The sequence below is a fragment of the Colobus angolensis genome, unplaced genomic scaffold (assembly GCF_000951035.1).
Source record: "Colobus angolensis palliatus isolate OR3802 unplaced genomic scaffold, Cang.pa_1.0 Scaffold84, whole genome shotgun sequence".
NCBI classification, from domain to species: domain Eukaryota; kingdom Metazoa; phylum Chordata; class Mammalia; order Primates; family Cercopithecidae; genus Colobus; species Colobus angolensis.
Window position 1 is genome coordinate 1,872,992 of NW_012122265.1, and position 19,322 is coordinate 1,892,313.

A 19,322-nucleotide genomic window follows, 5' to 3' on the forward strand; every position below is an offset into this window, starting at 1 on the left:
ATAGAATGAGTTTTGGGAGAGGGCAGAGACCAGGAGACAGAGAGGGGCCTGGAGGAAAGGGCCTGACCCTGAGGGAGGAAGGGAGGGCTTGGGGGAAGCAGTGCACCCCGGAGGCACAGGAAGGGTGATCCTGATGGAGAGAGGGGGCCGCCCTCGGGAAGAGGCTTGCGGGGAGAGGAAAGGAGAGCTGCACTTGCAGAGGGGGCTGTGGGGAGAGGGGCTCTGCCATCCCCTCAGCCGAATGGGTATCATCTTCGTGAACGTAGAACAGAACCGGGATGCCATGTTCTAACGCCCGTGTGTCCCCTGGCCGGGAGTTTGGGCAGGGCTGGGCTGTGAGCAGACAGGACTGCCCTCCTGAAGCAGGCGCGGAAGGAACGTTCGGGGATGTAAAAGACTCGTGTCTGCGCCCTGCAGCTGGTGCGGTGGGAGGGTGAGCTGCCTGCAAGGTGGTGGGGGGCAGTCTGGGGGGCTCTTGAGGACACACAGCTCCTTCTCAAGGCCAGGGCTCTGGGCACTGGGGTCCAGGAGAGAGTTTTGCTTTGCCCATGGCCAGGAGGTAGGTGCCCAGATGCTGCTCTGTGGTGGAGTGAGGGGACCTTATGCCCCGAGGGCCCAGAGGATGCCCAACCCTGCCAAGGGGCCTTGAATCACTCCATCAGAAGAGGTCTGGAGCCCCAGGGCCATTCCCTGATTCCTATCATTTTCCCAGGACATCCTCCCTCACTGGGTTGGCTCCCAGCTCCCCTTGGAGTGAGGAGGGCCGGACCCCACTGAGTCCATCGCAGACCCCAGCTGTCTGGGCCAATGGCTCCCCGTCTCCTCTCTGGGCTTGGTCCTCCTGTGTGAGGGGTCACGGCCCAGGCACCCATCTCTTCTGGGTTGAGGCTGGAGGGCATCTGAGGGAAGCTCGCACAACTGTAAAGCCTTTTGCTGTTGATCTCAAGAGCCCAGGTGCAGGCAGGAGGAGGAGGGTGGAGGAACCGAGACCGGATCCGTAGCGGGCGATTCTGTTGAGCCTTCAATTCCCTGGACGGATTATTTGCTTAAGTCAGAACTCCCAGCCAGATGGGGTTGGGGCCAGGAGATCAGGGGGTCCTTTCCTGGACAGGTCTGCTTCTCCCAGGGGCCAATTAGCGGCAGCAGAGCCTCGGCAGGGGCCTGCTCGTCCTGGGAGCAGGGGCGAGCTTGTCTGCTCAGAGGGGCGCCCTCCTGGGCTTCGGGGCCTTGGGGAAGGGCCGGCTCTGTTCTCCATCTCCAAAAGCCAAGGTGGGAGGCAGCGTCTGGAATTAGATGGGGTTGAGGATGCTTCCTGATTGGGAGGGGGTTTCCTCCTCCCTGGGACCACAGCAGGACTCTCGGAGCACCAGGATCCCAGCCGGGGCCAGTGGGGACGGATGGCCATTTCTAAATGAGGCTCCAGGTACTTGGTGGCCCACGGAGCGAGACTCTGGGATTGCCTCCTGCGAGCGGCCATTGAAGGGGGAGGCTTCACCCCCACCGGTGTCCTCAGCTGGTCCCTCCTGGAGTCCTCAGAACCCTCGGTGGGCTCTCACCTGTCCCTCCACGGCCAGGGCTGGACAAGTGACTCTTCAGGAGCTGTGCTGTTCCACCCCCAGAGCTCCAGCCTGGACGGCTTGGAACCAACCTGTCCTGAGCTGGACAGCCAAGACGTGGTGGTGGCGGCTGTGCTGGGCTCCAGCTCATGGTGGCCTCCAGGTGGGCACTGGGGCCTTAGGGGACAGGGTTGCTTTTCATGGTTTGGCTGAGGGGATGGCAGAGCTGTCCTGTATTCCGCCTCCTCTGCCCATGGATGCGGCCGCATGTGGGTCTCCATCTTTGTCTCATCCTTGACCATCTCGCTAAGACTCAGGGAGCCACAGCGGCCGCTCCCCCATTAGCTGTCTGGGAAAAGGCCCACAGTGCTGAGCACACACCAGGGCGGCCGGGGATTGGTCACTGCCTGAATGTCCTCAGAAGGATGCCCGTGTGCCCTTGGGCGGTCTTCCCCTCAGACAGGCTGTCCAGGCTGGGAAACCCTAAGCCAGAGGGATGAAGAAGAAAGGACTGTCCCCTTGGCGAATTTGGGCTTCATTTAGGGTATATTTGCTCGGTGGTCAAAACACAGAGGTGATGACGCTAAGGGTCCGGACACATCCCATCTGCCTGGCCAGCCTGCTACAGATCCCCAGCCCCGTCCAGCCCTGCTCGCCGCGCCCCGGGCCTGCCTCTCCCCTCACAGCCATCCTGCACATTCCGGTGTCTCAGTGGCGATAGGGGGTGGAGTGGGGGAAGGGTCCCCCATATACCAGGGGGTGCAGGGACCCTCAGCATGGGTGCTCAGGCAGCTCTCTGTGGAAATGCAGGATTGGGTCAGGACCCCAGAGCCATGCAGGGCCCTCTGCCCCCAGCCAGGACCCTGAGTCCCTCTTGCCAGCCTCTGCTGCTCCGTGAGAGGTAGGAGCTACCAGCTGGGGTCCAGGCCAGGCACACTCAGGATGCCTGCCTGGGGTGTGAGCAAATCCTCCCCATGGGGTCTGAGCAAATTCTATCCATGGGGTCTGAGCATGTCCTCCCCATGCTGCGACCGAGTGTCCCTCTTGCAGGTCCAGGATGTTGCTAGGATGCACCTTGAAGGCACCCCAGCCTCCCCGGAGCTCCCCCTCTTCATAGCCTGGGGTGTGGCTGGATGGTCTGGTGTCCTGGGTACCTTGAGATGCTGGCCCCAGAGTCCACTCAGCACCGTCTTGGCGTTGTCATCAGCTGGAGGCTTCCTGGGGCCTGTGCCGGAGGTGGAGAGCAGGGAGAGGCAGCAGGTTCTCCCCAAGGTGGGGTTGGTGGGAAGCACCATCCCACCTGTCAGACTGGCCCTGACTGTAGACACCCCAGGTGACTTCTGGAAGGACAGAGGGACCCCAGCTGATGAGAAAGGACCAGAGTCTGACCTCTCACCCCTCCTAAGCTCTGAACTCCCTTTGACTTGCCTGACCTCCAGGTCCTTCTGGGGCTGAACCCTCTGCAGATGCCCCTCCTGGGCCCTGGGGTGGGCCCGGTTCAGCTCTCCATTGTGGCTGAAGCCCCCAGGGCTTCAGTGCTGGCTGGAAGAGGGGGTGGGGCTCTCCAGGCCTGGGGATTGGCAGTTTTTTCTCCCGTCTTCCCAAACTTTCAGACTGGACCACTTAAGAATAATGAGGTCCAGGTGGTCCCACGTGAGCCTGGATCCTCACTGGCTGCGGGGACGAGTCTCCCCTGCCCGTCCCACCTCCCATCGGGAGCAGCTAATGACAGCCAGAGGCTGGAAGGTGAAGCTCCCCTCGGCTGTCAGGCGGGCTGCAGGGCAGGGGCTGGGCAGGCCAAGGGCGCCACTCTCTTGCCCAGGCCAGGGCACGCGATCACTACACCACACCCCTCGTGGCCGTCTGTCCAGCCACGGCCCTGCTGCAGGTGCCCCCCGTGGGACCATAGGGAGAACAGTCAAGACTTCTGCCTCCTTGGTTGAGCAGGGCTGCCTCTGCATCTCCTCTACTGGCAAGGAGGCTGGCAAGTTGGCTGGGCACCTTCAGGGAGCTTCAGTTTGGGAGAGGGAGGAGTTCCAAGGTGGACAGTGGCGATGGCTGCGCGGCAGTGAGAAAGCACTGAGTGCCACTGATGTGTGCGCCCAGTGGCTCAGTGGCTAAAATGGCTGAATGGCTAAAATGTCTCAGTGTCTCAATGGTTCAGTGGCTCAATGGCTAAAATGGCTCAATGGTTAAAGTGGCTAGTTTTGTTACGTATTTTCACCATGATAAAGCAAAACATGTCCAAGGTGCTATAGGGAGGGAGGAGCCCCCAGAGCACCCGTCTGCCATCTCCCATCCACCCGGCAACGTCCCTCCACTGGCTCTCTGGGAGGGGTTCAAGGCCTCCAGCCTCCCTGCGGCCCTCATCTGCCTCCAGGAGATCCGTTCCCTCTCTCCTACCCCGAAGCCCTCGAGGCAGCCGTGCCCTTGGTCCCTGCATTGGAAGCGGCCCAGCTTTGGCCCAGGGCAGCTGTGGCCTCCAGGGCCGAGATGTGGGGACTCACAGTGTTCAAAGGCCACCTGCCCGGAGCACATGAGCTCCAGTGCCTCTGAGGCACAGAGCAGGCAGCACGTGTGGACAGCAGTGGGAGACACAGCGCAGCCACCAGGGCAGCCCCCAGGCAGACGGCGGGCCTGGAGAGGGTGGGATGGCACAAGAAAGGGTCTCCTTTGGAGACAGCGAGGTCAGTCAGGCGGGAGAGGGGTCACGGTGCTTGAGGTGCAGAGAGAGGATGATGGAATGGAAAGCGTAGGGTGACTTGTCGGGGACAGGCACAGGGCCGCAACTCAGGCAGGCCCACTGGCTACATGGTTTTGGGTTCCATCCTGGCAGGCAGGGGAGAGAATTCTGAATTTTTTAATGAAAAGGATAGTTGAGGGCAGGAAAAAAGAAAAAGAAAAGAAAAGAAGGCCGGGTGCGGTGACTCACGCTTGTAATTCCTGCATTTTTGGAGGCCGAGGCGGGCAGATCACCTGAGGTCAGGAGTTCAAGATGAATCTGACCAATATGGTGAAACCCTGTCTCTGCAAAAAATACAAAATTAGCTGAGCGTGGTGGTGCATGCCTCTAATCCCGGCTACTCGGGAGACTGAGGCGGGAGAATCGCTTGGACCTGGGAGGCAGAGGTTTCGGTGAGCTGAAATGGTGCTATTGCACTCCAGCCTGGGCAACAAGAGTGAAACTCAAAAGAAAGAAAAGAGTAGTTGAAAATGGGTGCCGGACAGCCTCATGTCAGGGCCCGGAGGGGGAAGGGGTCAGAGTGGAGGGAGAAAGGGCAGGCTGGCCAGGTTGTGGGAGGCTGCCAGCGGATGTTGCCTGGCAGGTGGAGGAACAAAGGCAGGGTCTGGTGATGATGGCCTGAGAGGTAATTGCACAGTTCACCGCTCACCCATGCGGGCAGGCTGTGGCCCCAGGGCCCCGCCTGGCCTCCAGATCTTCACATCCAGCGATAAGTGCTGGTTGCGTAATCATGGACGTATTGAGACCTGCACAGGCGAGGAGAGCTGGCCGTCCCAGGAGAGGGGAGGCCTGGGGCCCGCCATCCGGTCTTGCCTCATCACTCCCCACCAGGTGGAGAAGGCCCGGTTATCAGCAGCGAGCCTGCCGGCTATTCCTAGTTCTCTGGAGCCTGGAGATCATCACTGCTGGACCCAGAGCGACAGCCGTGGGAGAAGGCGTCGTAGCCACCACTGTGTGCACCTGGCCAGGGCTGCCCTCGGGCTCCATCCATCTGTCCTCTCCTGCGTCAGAGCCACCACCTGGCAATCAGCCCCACTGTAGCCCCTTCCGGGAGGGCACGGAGCCCTGGGCAGCACCCCTCCCTCCCGGCAGGCTGGTTTGTGGTACGTGCAGCACATGTCCGTGCAGCCCGGGGGCTCTGTGTCACTGGCTCGGCCCTGTGCTGGTGCTCTGATGAGTAGAAATCTGGGCCGATACCTTGGTGCCCACATTCCAAGCCAGGTGGCCACAGCATGGCCCAGTGGGCATCCTCAGCAGAGCCAGTGGCAGCGGGACTCAAGTGACTGCTGCTGGGGGTCCCATCTGATTCTCTCCAGGGCCAGAGATCCAGGGAGGGCGTGGAGCGGGGCTGTGGTGGGGGCTCTGGGTGGCCTCCCCTCGCCTCTTTCCCATGACGCCTCTGTAATTGGGGCTGTTACCCCTGGGTCCCAGTACCTCACAGCTGCCTGGACGCAGCCCCGCCCGTGCATGGGCCTGTGGGGAGGCCGCAGCAGTCCTTTCCCATGGCTGGGAGGGGGCCGCGGGTGGGGGGCAAGGAATTTGAGGAGGAAACAGCAGTGGCCTGAGAATTTAGAAAATGCATCCAACTGCTTGGACTCTTGGGAAGAAGCTGGCAGGAGGATTAGGAGAAGTGGGGGATGATTGCACGGTCCTGGGTGGGCCGTGACTGATGGGGCAGCCGGGGTCTGCAGCATGAGGAGGGGAGCCTTGTCTGTGCCGGGAGAGCAGCTGTCCCCATCCCTCAGCCTGTGTCCCGCTGGCCTCGGCTGCCAACCAGAGACCTCTGACCCCCGGCCGGAGCGGGAAGCCAGATTCTGGCCCTAGAGCCCCCTGACCTTGCCTGGTGACAGAGACATGGGCCCCTGTGCTGGGCCTCTCATCCTCATCTGTAAAATGGGGTTTGGGAACGTGTGTTGAGTGGGTGGGAGACCTCGGAAGTCACCGGTTGCTCCTAGAATCCACGGGCCACCTCTTGCATCTCAGACCAGCTCCACCTCCTCTGCCCGCCACCCACCTCTGGGGCTCCTGAGTCTCCATCCAGTGAAGGAGAGGGCTGAGAGCAGGGGTGTATGTGCCATGAGGGTGTCCACCTGGGAGGAGCAGTGTGGCTGTGGGAGTCCTCTGGAGCACACCTGCCCTGCCTCGGGACTGGAGCCGGCTGTTAGGTCTGCATGGCCCCCGGGCCGAGCCTCTCGACTGATCTTGGAGGTAGTCATGCAGCTCATCACGGGCATGGGCCTGGGTAAGATGAGCAGCTGCTCGGAGCAGCCGGGGGGCTCGAGACGCCTCCTCTGTTCCCCACACAGCCCCTCAGTTATGCCCTGGCCACCGGTGGACAGCTTTGCTCCACTTGGCCGGACTGGCCCCTTCTGGCCTTAACTCTTTAACTCTCCCATGCTTTTCTACCCCTGTCCTGGGGTCCCTGGGCCTGAAGAGATGGCCACCCCTCCCCATGGACCTAGGAGAGCCCCCACGGCTCCACTGGCGATAGGTAAATGGAGTCGTGTCCTGGCAGCCCTGTCCCCGTCCCAGTGCCCAGTGGAGGCATAATGGGATAATGCGATTACAGCTGCTCCCACCAGGTCCAGGATGGTCTGCAGCAGAAGCAGAAAATCACTCTGGCCATGCTCCGGTGGGGACAGGAAGGCTCACCAAGCCCCTGTCGCCCTGGGAAGCTGGGCACTGTGGGTGCAGCTGCTCCAGTGGGCAGGGCTGCTGGGCCCCCGGGGGCAGACTGTGAGTTGGATTTCAACCAAGAAAGCAGGTCTTGGTGGGGCCGGCAGAGGGGGTGTGGAGTGGCCCCACGGATGGCGTTGCCTCGACCCTTGGCTCCTGGCGTTTGCTCAGCTAACTTTGCAGACGAGACGCTGTGTGCAGAGAGACACAGGCGATAAGAATGGGGTCGTTGGCTTCTGGGCACTGCCCCCCCCCGACCCGTGGCCTTCACTGGCCTCATCCCTGTGCCCCCACCAGCCTGGGCCCTGCTCCCTCCATGCCATTGTCTCCTTCTGGAACCTTCTAAGCAGTGCCTGTGAAATGTGGCCATGCCCTTGCTTTTCCACTATTTAAGAGCTTTCTGCACCCACCGAGGAGAGGGGCAGGCGTGCCTGTTTGGTGGCCTGGGGCTCCCGCAGCTGCCTCTACCCCTCAGCCTTCTCCGTGGGGGGTAGAAAAGTTCTCTGCGCAGGTCCTTAGCCCAGGCAGCCCTCGAAGTGCTGGGCCTTCAGGCACAGGGGACGGTGGCTCAGGGGCCAGCGGCAGATGTCGGTGCCTGCCCCTGCAGCAGAGTGCCCGGTGCTGAGACAGTGCCCACAGGGGACACTCTGGGCCTCGGTCCACCCTCCATGTGGCAAATGAGGTGTTCCGTGGGGCTTCTAAACTCTTCACCCTGGCCTTCCCATGGGTCCCTCTGGACAAGGGATGACCGGGATGCAGGGGAAGCCGATTCCCAGCCCATAGCAGAGCCGTTGTAAATGTGGGAAATGCCAGCTACATGCGTCTGCCCCCACGACGCTTAACTCAGCACAAGGAGCTTCCTGGGCCTTTGATGTCCCAGGACCTACGGCCTTTAGTGCTTTGTGGGCTGGGAGACAGGAAGCCGGAGCTCTGGGGCCGAGTCACAGCCCCTTTTCCTCTGCAGCGCATCCTTGCTCTGAGGGTGGCAGAGGCAGGTCCAGGCCTTGGGGACCTGGGGCCAGGGCCCCCAAGGGGAAGGGAAGGGACCCGTGGGGAGGCCAGGGTGAAGCATTTAGAAGCCCCGTAGAACACCTCATTTGCCACATGGAGGGTGGACCGAGGCCCGGAGTGTTCCCCGTGGCACTGTCTCAGCACGGGGCATCCCGCTGCAGGGGCAGGCACCAACATCTGCCGCTGGCCCCTGAGCCACCCTCCCCTGTGCCTGAAGGGGCGGAGGACCTGCGCAGAGAACTCTTCTGATATCCTGCCCACGGGGAACTGGCGATGGGACCCCCGGGAGAGGGAATGGGGGATGTCCCGGCACCTTCAGGTGGTCGGTGCTGGTGAAGTCTGGCACCCAATAGTAAGCAAAGGAGGGGCTGTTTCCAGGAAGCCCCAGGGGCATTCCAGGGTCAGGGGAAGGGGCCAAGGGGGTCTGGCGAAAGCATGAGGCAAGATTTGGAAACCAGGCTCCAGGGCAGGGTCAGGGCCAGGGTCAGGAGCAGCCCTAGGATGGCTCTGCTGTCGTCCATTCAGAGTCTCCTGCCCAGCTCCTGGGCTGGGGGTGGGGGTCGCACAGAGGACCACGGGCAGCCAGGCAGGAGCAAGGGTCACCAGGCACGTGGCAGGGGACGGGCCTCCCGGAAATCATCCAGGCCAGGGGCCTCGGAGCCGGCTTTCCCCCAGCCCCAGGGACCCAGCCTGGAGGGTCTGGGGGATCAGGGGACTGAGGACCCTTCACACAGGCCGGGTGGGGCAGGGGCTCGGGCTGGCCCTGCTGAGCTTGGGTGGCTGGAGTCCTCCAGGGGGGCTCCCTGGAGGCAAGGGCGCGGAGAGAGCTGGGGCAGGCCAAGGCAGACAGCAGCCCACCGCAGGCAGGGGTCTGACGGGGCAGTGGCGTGAGGGCTGGCCTGGGGCGCGGCGTGCGCACGGGAGCGTGTGTCTGCTGGACTCCAGCGAGGTGCTGTAGCCAGCTAGCCAAGACAAGCTGTCTCTGCGGGTGTCTGACCGGCGGGGCCCAGGCTGGGGGGGAGGTGGCGGCACCCCACTGGGGACACAGTGAGGCCCGGAACAGAGCCCAGAGCCTGGCTGCCGCGCCCTGACCACGATGGCCGGTGCCTCCCCAGGCTGCACCTCCGGGCCCTGCCCCCACCAGGGGCTGTGCAGGGTCTGGGAAGGGCACAGCTGTTTGCCTCCCCACATTCCAGACACAGGGTCAAGCAGTGTGGGAGGCTGTTTTTCTTTACAAATGTCATCTGAAAACAAACACTTACTGGCTCTGCCCGGCTGCCCCGACCCCTTGGAGAGTGGGGGCAGGGACCAGGCCTGGCCACCCCCGTCCAGGTGGCTGGAGACTCTTCCAGGCCAGAGTGGCCTCTGACCCTCCTTTGCTGCCCGTGCCACACCAGTCAGGCCAGTGTCTTCCCTAGCCAGAAGGCTCCGGCCCCACCCCATTTGCCACCCAGAACTGGGGAAAGACTCGCCTGGCCCGGCCAGTGGCCCATGAAGCCGTCTTTCTCCCACGGGCCGTCCCCAGCTCAACCCTGTGCCCAGGGCAGGGTCAGGCCCAGTGGGTCTCTCTGTGGAGGGAGGGGCTCCCTGGGATATCTGGGGGCGGTGAGGGGGCGTCCCAGCCGCAACCCTTCCCTGGGCCTCTTGTGGGCACCACCCCTCCCTTACACGCTGGGCTCTGGGGCCGGGTGGGGCCCTCCTCCGCCGGAGCTGTGAGGTTTTTCTTCCAGAGGGCTTGCACAGGGGTTCCCGCCCACAGCCTCAGCCTGGAACCTGAAGGCTCTGAGGCTTCCTGGGAGGTTGTGCGGCCTTGCACTGTGGGTCCTCCCAGCTCGGCAGCCCTCTGCGGAGGCAATGTGGCGCTTTGTCCTCTTGGAGCAAAAAGCAGCCCCTGCACCATCCCTCCCAGGGTCCATCTGAGCCCAGGCCCCAGGACACCATCCCCGGGGGTCCAAGGGTTGGGGGGACCGCCCTCCCAACAAAGCTTCTTTGCAATCCTGCTCACGGTGGTTTGCCCCCAGGTGCACCAGGGGATCCTGCAAGAAGCCTGTGGGCTGGGACTGGGGGGTGTGTCTGGGGCAGCAGTGTCTAGACCTTGGGCCTGCCTGAGGGCTGGGAGCTTGGACCACAGGCCTCAGGAGTCAGGAGAGGGCCACCACTTTCTCTTCCCCTCGCCACGGTGGTCCCAGGCAGGAGGGAGCAGGCAAAGCAGCAAAGTAGGCACGAGCTTTGTGGCACACACTGGCCCTGGGTCTTTGGCTGGGCTAGGGTCACCTGAAGCTGGTGCCTGTGGGCGCCGTTTTCTGGATGCTCCCCTGGTTTCTCAGTGCTGTGGGGAGGGGAATGCCCCATGCTTCCCGCTCTGTCTTCGCCTGCCCCCACCCCAAGCTCCACTGGGTGGGGAGGAGGGGCACCTCCATAGGACTCAGCTATCCCCCGAACTCCCACAGGAGCCCCAGGCCCAGAGTCCCCAGGAGGGAGCAGCCGGCAGCACCGTTTCCGCCGTGGAGATGGAGCTCTCCTTTTGATTAGGCCTTGTCATTTGGGACTGGTCTTCAACCTGTCTGGTCCAGTTTTAACAAGAATCCTTCCAAGTCCATTAGTTTTTTGTTTGTTGGGTTTTTTTCACTCCTTTCCAGGTGGAGCTGACGCCTTGAGACCAAGGCCAGGCCCCCCAGGCCCCAGGGCTCTGAGACACTTTCTTGGGTTGGTGTTTCTGGATGGAAGTAGGGCTATATTTCCTAGGTCCTGCAGGGCAGACCTTGCCTCTGGAGGTGAGAATTTGCTGGGGCCTGTCCTGGGTGAATGCGGATCATCTCACAGTCCCCTCTGTCCCTCAGGTAGGATGTGTGGAGCGTGGTAGAGCCACAGAGTAGGGGAACGGGGACCTCCTCAGGTGTGTGGGGGTTGGGAGGTGGGTGCAAGACCTCCCGTCTCACTGAGAAGGGACTTAGAGAGTTAGATGGTGTTTCTGAGTGAGGACGGCAGGCTCAGCTGACCTCGTCCCAGAGGCGCCCCACGAGGGCGAGGACCCGGCATCCCCATAGGGCACGCGGCAGTTCATCCTCAGAGACACTGTGTGGGAGGGAGGAGAAGCCCACACCTCTCTGAGGCAACCTTCAGGACCGCCAGGGGCCCCTGAGCACCCCGCCCACCTTTCCCCCGGCGCCCAGGCGGGGCGGTGCTCTCTGCCCTCCTTTGAGCTCTGCAGTATCCTGGGACTTTGAACCCTCTGTCCTGCTCGCTCTGTCTGTGCTGGGGAGTGGGCAGGAGTGGACAGACAAGAGATCTGACCTTCTCCAAGAGTCCCAGCCATGGGAGGCTTCACCTTCTAGAAAGTTCCTCCTGTTTCTCTGTGCCTACCTCGAGGCTCATCCTCACACCTGAGGACTGTCTCCCTGCTGGTAGGCTCACCCGCGTGGAGGAAAGGGGGCCTCTGGTCACCTTCCCCACAAGCACAGACACACACAGTGTCACAGCGCAGTGGAGACTATGTTACCGAGCCCAGTGGGCAGCCTGGGAGCACATCCTGGTGTGTCACCTTCCTGGCTGCAGGAGCTCAGGGACAGCCGTAATCACCCTGTGCCTCTGTTTCCTCATCTGTAGAATGGGACCTGTTTGCATGAGGCACCAGGGCAGAGCTTGGAACCCGCGAACCCGAGAGCGGTCGCCATCAGGCAAATGTGCACTTGAGCAGAGACGTCTCCCCTAGTCCAGCTTGCTGTCACGTCCCTGCAGTTCTGGCGGTGGGAACCCAGAAGTCAGAGCACACCTGTCTCCTGGCAGCTGGAGGCCACAGTGCCCCGAGTTTGGGACATGCCCTTCTCTGCATATCCGTGCCACTTCCTCAAGGCTATCGGCCAGCCCCTCCCACCCAAGGCACTCCATGGCGCCTCCTGGGAGATCTTCAGACCCAGGGCAGGTGGGGGCTGGGTCTGCCCTTCCTTGGGTGCTCCACATCTGTTATGGGCACGGGCTGTGAGCTGGTGCCAAGAAGGACGGAGGCATCAGGCCAGGCCAAACTGCCACACACAGCTGGCAGCAGGGCCATTGATCACAGACGGTCAGGCTTCAGGCTGTCTGACACGGGCTGTCTGCTCCTCCTTGGACAATTGTAGCATTCAAGTGTTAAATCAATTTTTAAAAATAAATTTTTCTACTTCTTTTTTTTTTTTTTTGAGACAGGGTGTCACTCTCTTGCCCAGGTTGGAGTGCAGTGGTGCGATCATGGCTTGCTGCAGCCTCAACACCCTGGGCTCGCGTGATGCTCTCGCCGCAGCCTCCCACAGAACTGGGAATGCAGGTGCCTGCCGCTGCTCCTGACTGGTTTTTGGTAGAGATGGGGTCTCACTGTGTTGCTCAGGCTGATCTCCAACTCCTGGACTCAAGCTATCTGCCCACCTTCACCTCACCTGGCCCAAAATAAAACCATTTAAAAAGGAAAAAAGTGTATGTGTGGCGGGAAGAGGAGGGCGAGGCCCGGAAAGGAGCTGAAGGAAACAGACCCACGCAGAACAGCTGGCACCCACGCCCGCCTCGACGTCCCAATTCCTTCACCTCGGAGCCGAGCAGGGGCTGGGGGGCACGGGGAGCTTCTGGCCTTTCTGGTGAAGTGACTCTTTTCTGGAACTTTCCAAACATCCTCCCCCACCTGCAATGCCCCCCACCGCCTTTCCTTCCTTCTTTCTCACCGCCTTCCTTATTCCTTAGTGTTCATCACAAAGTTCCTGGGTAGGAGTGTGGGCAGCTGCCATTTGGAACCCATGGGGGCCTCCCGCCATTGAGCAGCCCCTCTCTCTAGCTTGTGGGGAGGCTGAGGTGAGCCCAGGTCTGCCTCTCCCACCGCGTGGGAGTGCAGGATCCTGGTCGGTGGCAGGCACCGGTGGCAGGCTGACGGTCGTTTGCAAAAGGATGGGGACATTCGGGCACAGCACGGGGGCATTTACTCAGTCGACAGCACCCTGACTGGCAAGATTGCAGAGCTTCCCTTCCTTGCTGAGACACCCATGAAACACACAACGGGCTGCTCAAGGGGGTGCAGGAGGCAGGAGTGGGGACAGCTCAGAGGTGGGTGTGGCACAGGGTTCATGGCATAAGAAGGGTGGCCTCGGGAGCTGGGGCGGGGGCAGCCTGGAGCCAGCAGCCCTGAGGCCACGTATATCCACAGCATGTTGGCAGTGACAGCTCTGACGGGTGGCAGGGGAGCAGGCTCTGAGCTTGTCTGACCTGTGAGCATGCAGTGGCCTGGTGGCCTCGGCCCTCCTTGCCAGCCTCTTTCTAAGGTCAAGCCTGTGCTCTCCAGCCAGAGAAGTCATGTTGGGCTGGGCTGGGCAGACCTGGGCAGGGCAGGGCAGGGCAGGGCTGGGCTGGGCAGGGCAGGGCTGGGCTGAGCTGGGCAGAACTGGGCAGGGCAGGGCTGGGCTTAGCTGGGCAGAGCTGGGCAGGGCAGGGCAGGGCTGGGCTGTGCATGGCTGGGCAGGGCTGGGCAGAGTTGGACTGGGCAGGGCAGGGCAGGGCAGACCTGGGCATGGCTGGGCAGGGCTGGACTGGGCAGGGCAAGGTTGGACTGGGCAGGGCTGGGCAGGGCAGGGCTGTGCTGGGCAGGGCTGGGCAGGGCAGGGCTAGGCTGGGCAGGGCTGTACTGGGCAGGACTGGGTGGAGTGGGCGCTGGTGTCCATCCTGCTTAGTGGCTTCCTCCCACAGGAAGTCTGGGTAGCTTTTTCTGACCACCCTTCAATGCCCGGGGCCTAGGCTGGACTGGTTGAGGTGGGGGTCCATTTCTAGGCTCTAGACCTAAGGCCTTCCTGCTGCTCAGAGGTTCCTAGGCTCAGCAGAGAGTGCGGGGGCAGAAGGTCTGAAATTCCATGTCCTTGGGATCCCATCTGCCTGTCCTTCTCGCCCGGCCCAGCCCGGTCTATCTGCTTCCCAGCCTTCTCTACCCCCCATTGGCGTGCACGAGTGACTTGAGTGTCCTGCACACCCTCGGTCCTGTTGTCTGTCTCCCCCATCGCCCGCCACCCACGTGGTCCCCACTGTCTTAGGCTGGCAACCCCTTCGGGCAGGGGCTGTGTCTGCCCAAGTCACAGGACACATGAAATTCTGTCTTAAGTTGTGGGGGGATGGAGTCCCACCCGGAGAGTGACTGGGGCTGAGAGCCTCGCCTGGGGCCGCCGTACAGCTGCCGCCTCCCGTCTCCCACCTCCCGCAAAGGCCTGGGAGTGGGGCCCAAGGCAGCTGCAGCCCCACAGCCTGGCCTTGACCCTGGGCTGCCCCACAGCCCCCCTGCTGGCTCCATGCCCACTGGGAAAACAAGCTCCTTATCTCGAATGCTTCCTGTGAACTGCAAACAGCCACGTGTCCCTTGGGAGCCTCTCTTGGTGAACATGCCCTCTGTCCCATGACCCAGGGTGAGGCTGTTCACCCTCGGGCAGGGGGCCACCGGGACTGGAGGCTCTAGGCCTGGGATGAGGGGAGGGGACGGGACCCGCGGCAGGGCAGAGCTAGGCTGCAGCTCTGACCCACGGAGACCACCGCCTGGGGAGGGTGAGGGAGAGGAGGGGACAGGATGGTTTGGGTCCAAGGCCTGGTTGCACAGGAGGGCCGGGGATGGGGGAAGGGAGCACAGGCCAGAAAGGCTGGGGCCATGGGAGCCAGCTAAGAAGAGAGGGTTCCAGGTGGCAGCAGCAGGCAGGGACCCTCCTGGCGGCCCCAGGGGCTCCCTCCCTCCCAGACCCCTTTCTCCTTCCTGGGGCCTAGAGCTTCCTCCACGTCCTTTTCCCCGCCCCCGCCTTTCCCCTCTCTCTCACCCCGCTCAAACATGCTGTGACCTTTCCAGGGCCCCTGGACATCACTCACTGGGTGACAGAGGTTGACAGGCATGGAGCTAAGGAATGGGAGGCAGGGCGGGGGCGGCCAAGCCTCTCCAGCCACTCCCTTCCCGCTTGCCCCACAGACGGGCCTCCCTGGATGGTCCCGGGTCAGCACACATGCTCCCGGGCACTTCCTTCCACCAGGAGACAGTCCCCGGCCCCCGGGGGGCCCAGATCCTCCTGCTCAGGCCGACACATCCCACCTGGGCCTCAGAAACCTCTTTGGAAAGGGACAGTCACCTCAGAGTGGCAAGCACTTAAGAGACCCCCCAGGCCGACGTGCCGTGGTGGCAGGCAGGATGTGTCTGGAGAGAAGGGGGACGTGTCCCCACCTGGGCCTGGAGCGGCTCTGTGGGAAGATGCCATCTGGTCCTGGCCCCGGGTCTCCAACCTTCAGACTCCTCGGGGTCTCTGTGGCCTGGTAGAGGTTGGTGGCCCCTCAGTGGAGGTCAGGCCCCTCCTGGGTCACCACTGCACACCGGCCTGCTGGGAAGCTGGGGTTCTGGGCCACCGCCTGCCCTGGATGTGGAGGGGGGCATCAGGCCAGACTCCCGAGGGGCTCGCAGGGCTCCGGGAGGCCCTGGCAACCCCAGGGTGCCCCCAAGCCCTCAGAAGGGTTGTCCCTACTTGGAGAGGACCACACAGCCAGGTGGGCAGAAACAGCCACCACGGTGGCCCTTCCCTGTCCCCCCTCTCACCAGTGGCCCACAGTGCAGTCCAGGCAGCACCGGACAGAGCTCAGGGCACGGAGGGGAGGCCTGTACTGGCTTCACAGAGGTCTAGGAGGGGCTAGCCCCTGTGCAGACAGACCCCTGAAGCACCCCCAGAGCCGTTGGCCCACCTGAGGTCCTTCCCAGAGGCCATTTTGGGCCCCCTGACCCCGTGTACCTGTGCCACAGGGCTGTGAGCGCCCCAGCCCCAGGACCTCCAAGTTTCTCTCTAGAGGGACGAGGAGGAGGAGGCCAGGCCTGCAGGCTCCACGCTCTCTGGTTGGGGACGCTCAAAGGGGGCAGCCGCCATGCTGGGAAGTTGGGGTGGGCAGAGGAGCAGCGGTGCCAGGACCCCCAGGCTGTGCCACCACCCCAGACCCTGAACAGTGGGCTAGTGTGTGGGCCTGGGGCGTGAGGGCCCAGGCCGGGCTGGGTCTCGCTCCATAAACCCTGGCTGGCCGGAGCTACAGACATCACAGTGTTGACACAGGGGTGATGTCACTGCCGGCCAATGGGGAGCCCCTCGGGGGCCCTGCATGTGCCTCTCTGTGCTCCCAGGGCCGCCACCATGCCCGCTGCATGCTCTAAATGCCGCCTGCGTAATAAACCGGTTTTTCTAAATGTCCTTTGGGGCCCTGCTTCCCCCCTGGGCCCCATCTCCTACTCATCCCACCCCACCCTTGGGCCCAGCCTGTGAGCCAAGTGGGAGTGGGGAGTGGCGGAGAGCCCTGGGCCTGCCCGCTCCCACAGGCATGTGGGCTCCAGAGCCTTCACCTCGCCAGCCTCTCTTCCATCTGCCACAACCTCAGCTGCCACCATGGCTCCCCACAGTCACCCCTGGGCCATCTCTCCCTCCTGTTGGGAGAATGTTCCTCCTGGGAGAGCCCGAGGCCCCCTCTCTGCTCCTTGCTCCCCTATCTGTCTCCCCTGCCCTGCCCTGCCCTGCCCTGCCCATGGGTCCATGTGCTCAACTGGCTACATATCCTGTGGCTGCCCATGATACGCAGCTCCTCCAGGCAGGGCCGGACCCTGGGCACCACTTTGCCCCCAGGGCTGACCCCTCTCTCTGTTGGAGGTCAGCCGGTTCTGAGGCCTCCAAGCCACCTTTCTACTCCTCGATTTCATGGCCTGGTCTCCACTTCCCCTGGGCTTCGGGGTCCATGCTGCTCTGCGGCCTCCCCACACGCCAGCCTTCATGCACCCTGCTCCTGCGGCCTCAGAGCCTTGGCATCTCCCCCGACTTCCAGCCAGGCAGACCGGTTTCTGCAGTGTGGGGCCCATGGTCAGTGTCCCCTACAGCCCTGCCAACCCTTCTCCCTGGGGGTCCGCCCTGCACCCCTTCCCAGGAGCTTGCTGTGCACCCACTGCTGGGCCTCCCAGCCTAGGGGCTTGGCACGTGCCTGTTAGCAGAGGCACCGGGCAGAAGGAGGAGGAGGAGCCTTCAGCGCCTGGCGCCCGTGTGTGTTTACTGGTCCGGCCCCAGCCCTGCGCCGCTCCCCGCGGACCCGGCCTCCCGCCTGTGTCCAGCCAGGTGTTGGGTGATGGAGCAGGGCTCCCTAAGGACAAGGAGCACAGTGTCTGCTTTCTTTGCAAGCACAGTGCTGACAAGGAACAGAATACCCACAGCGACTGCTTCCAGGAAACGGCTGCAGGGCGGGCGGGAGCCTCCGCCGCGCAGCCCCTTCCCAGCAAGCCGGCCTGCAGGTGGTCTTCCAGGAAGGGGCCCCCGCTGGCCTTCCCTCAGCCCTGGAAAGGGGCCAACGGTGTCACCAGGAGCAGGCTGGGGAGCGGGGCAGAGCCGGGAGAAGGAGAAAGGAGAGGCGCGGAGGAGGGCAGGAGGGATGGGGCGCAGGCCTGGGCTACGCCTAGTGTGGTTACTGCAGCCTCAGGGGAGAGCAAGGCTGACCACAGCTCCTTCTTGAACCTTCCAGTCCCCCTTTTGGGAAGTCACAAGATCTCCACTCAGGTCTTCGGCTCTCTAGGGCTTGTCAGGCATTACACACACACACACACACACACACACACACGGGCACACCCACCTGAAAACACGAGCAAGCTGGGCCGCTGTGGGACGCCATTCCCTGAGACCCAGCTGGGGTCCTGTTGAGGGGCTGACCTCCTGGCCCCCATGTTGGGAGGGCCGGGGAGGGCCCCTGCCCGGACACACTGCGCCCTTAACTCTGAGTGCTCAGATCCCACACCATGTCTAGAGAGAAGGAAATCATTTATCTTCCCAGGAGCTCAGGGTCGGGGAGAGGGGGCTGTCCTCCTTGGGGCCCCAACTGTTTTCTTTGAGACTTCCCAGGGTGCATCATCATCAGACCCCAAACGTCGCTTCATCCCTGTTTAAGGTACTTTACTTCCTCTGTAGAGTTGGGATTTTCTGTCTTCGTTCAATGGTATAGCAAGTGCCCTGCCTCCATCCCACCCCCAGCTGCTCCTAATCCCTGCCTGAAAACGTGCTCCTGGGTCACGGAATTCATGCCAAGACACGAACCCACACAAAGGCACAAGACACACACAGCCAGGCTCAGGGGTCCACCCTCCAGGGAACACCACCCCACTACGGGGCCACGATCACACCCACATCCCGCGGAGCATCTCCGAGCCGGACAGGACCCACTCCGTCCGCAGCCTGGACGGGCAGGTTAACTGGTCAGCATGCAGAGACCTGCCAAGTGGAGACCCCACTCCCAGGCACAGACGCATAGCTGTGGATGCACACACTGGGTGACAAGATAGCTGAGGTCTCGTGCCCTGGGAGTGCATGGCTGCATAGGCCATCGGGCGGCCCTCAGGGCCACAGGGGATTCGCCCAGAGATGTGTGCACCGAGGGTCCAGCGTGGCCACAGCAGCAGCACAGCACACGCCTCGAGTCCTCCTCTCTAACTGGGTGACTTGATCTTCACTCAACCTAAAGGTGCCACAGAAACTTGGGTGGGTGGAGGGTCCAGGTGTGAAGATCCCAGCGCCTGACAGGGTCAGGGGCGTGGCCAGAAGCCTGGGCACCCTCGGGGTCTCCCCAAATGATGGAAGTTCCTCCGTCCCCAGATTTCCCAGCACCTTTGCAGGCAGCCACAAGCCCCACCCCGGCCCCGCCACCCCCATGTTGGGGTTCGGGAGTGAAATTCCAGCCCCTGTTTGCTGCTCCACACTGAAGTCAGTGCAGGAGCATTTTGAAAGTGCCTTTGGGTGTCGGGGCGCCCAGAGCCTGTCTAACAACCCTCTCTAAGCCCCTTTTCTAAAAAGCAGGAAATCGGGTTGGGCCAAAGATAAACACACATTCCAACCTGGCAGGTCGCTCAGAGCTAGGGGCTTGGGCGGGCTCCCGGCCCCCGCCCCAGGGCGCAGCAGGAGGCTCCGAGGCTGACCACCTGCTGCAGGGGCCCCCAGGCCTGTGGCTCCCCGCCTGCCTCACTCTGAGGTTCAGCCCCCAGAATGCTGCCCTCACCACCTCCCTGTCTCAGGGCCGGTGGCCCAGATCCCCTCCGGCACTCAGGGGCTGCCCTGGGGACACCACCCCGGGAACTGCCCTAGGAAGCCCGGTCTGCTGCAGGGAGCAGAGAAACATGGGCTGCCCAGAGGTAGGCGCTGTGCCTGTGTACATGTCCTGCTCTCAGGGGGCAGCCAGCGTGGACACAGCCGTGGGCAGTGCCGGGAAATGGCGGGGACCACCAGGAGGCTTGTGTCCCTTCCCCATCGGGTGTGAGAAGGAGAAGCCCTGTCCCCATACAGCTCCCAGGTGGAAACTCCAGA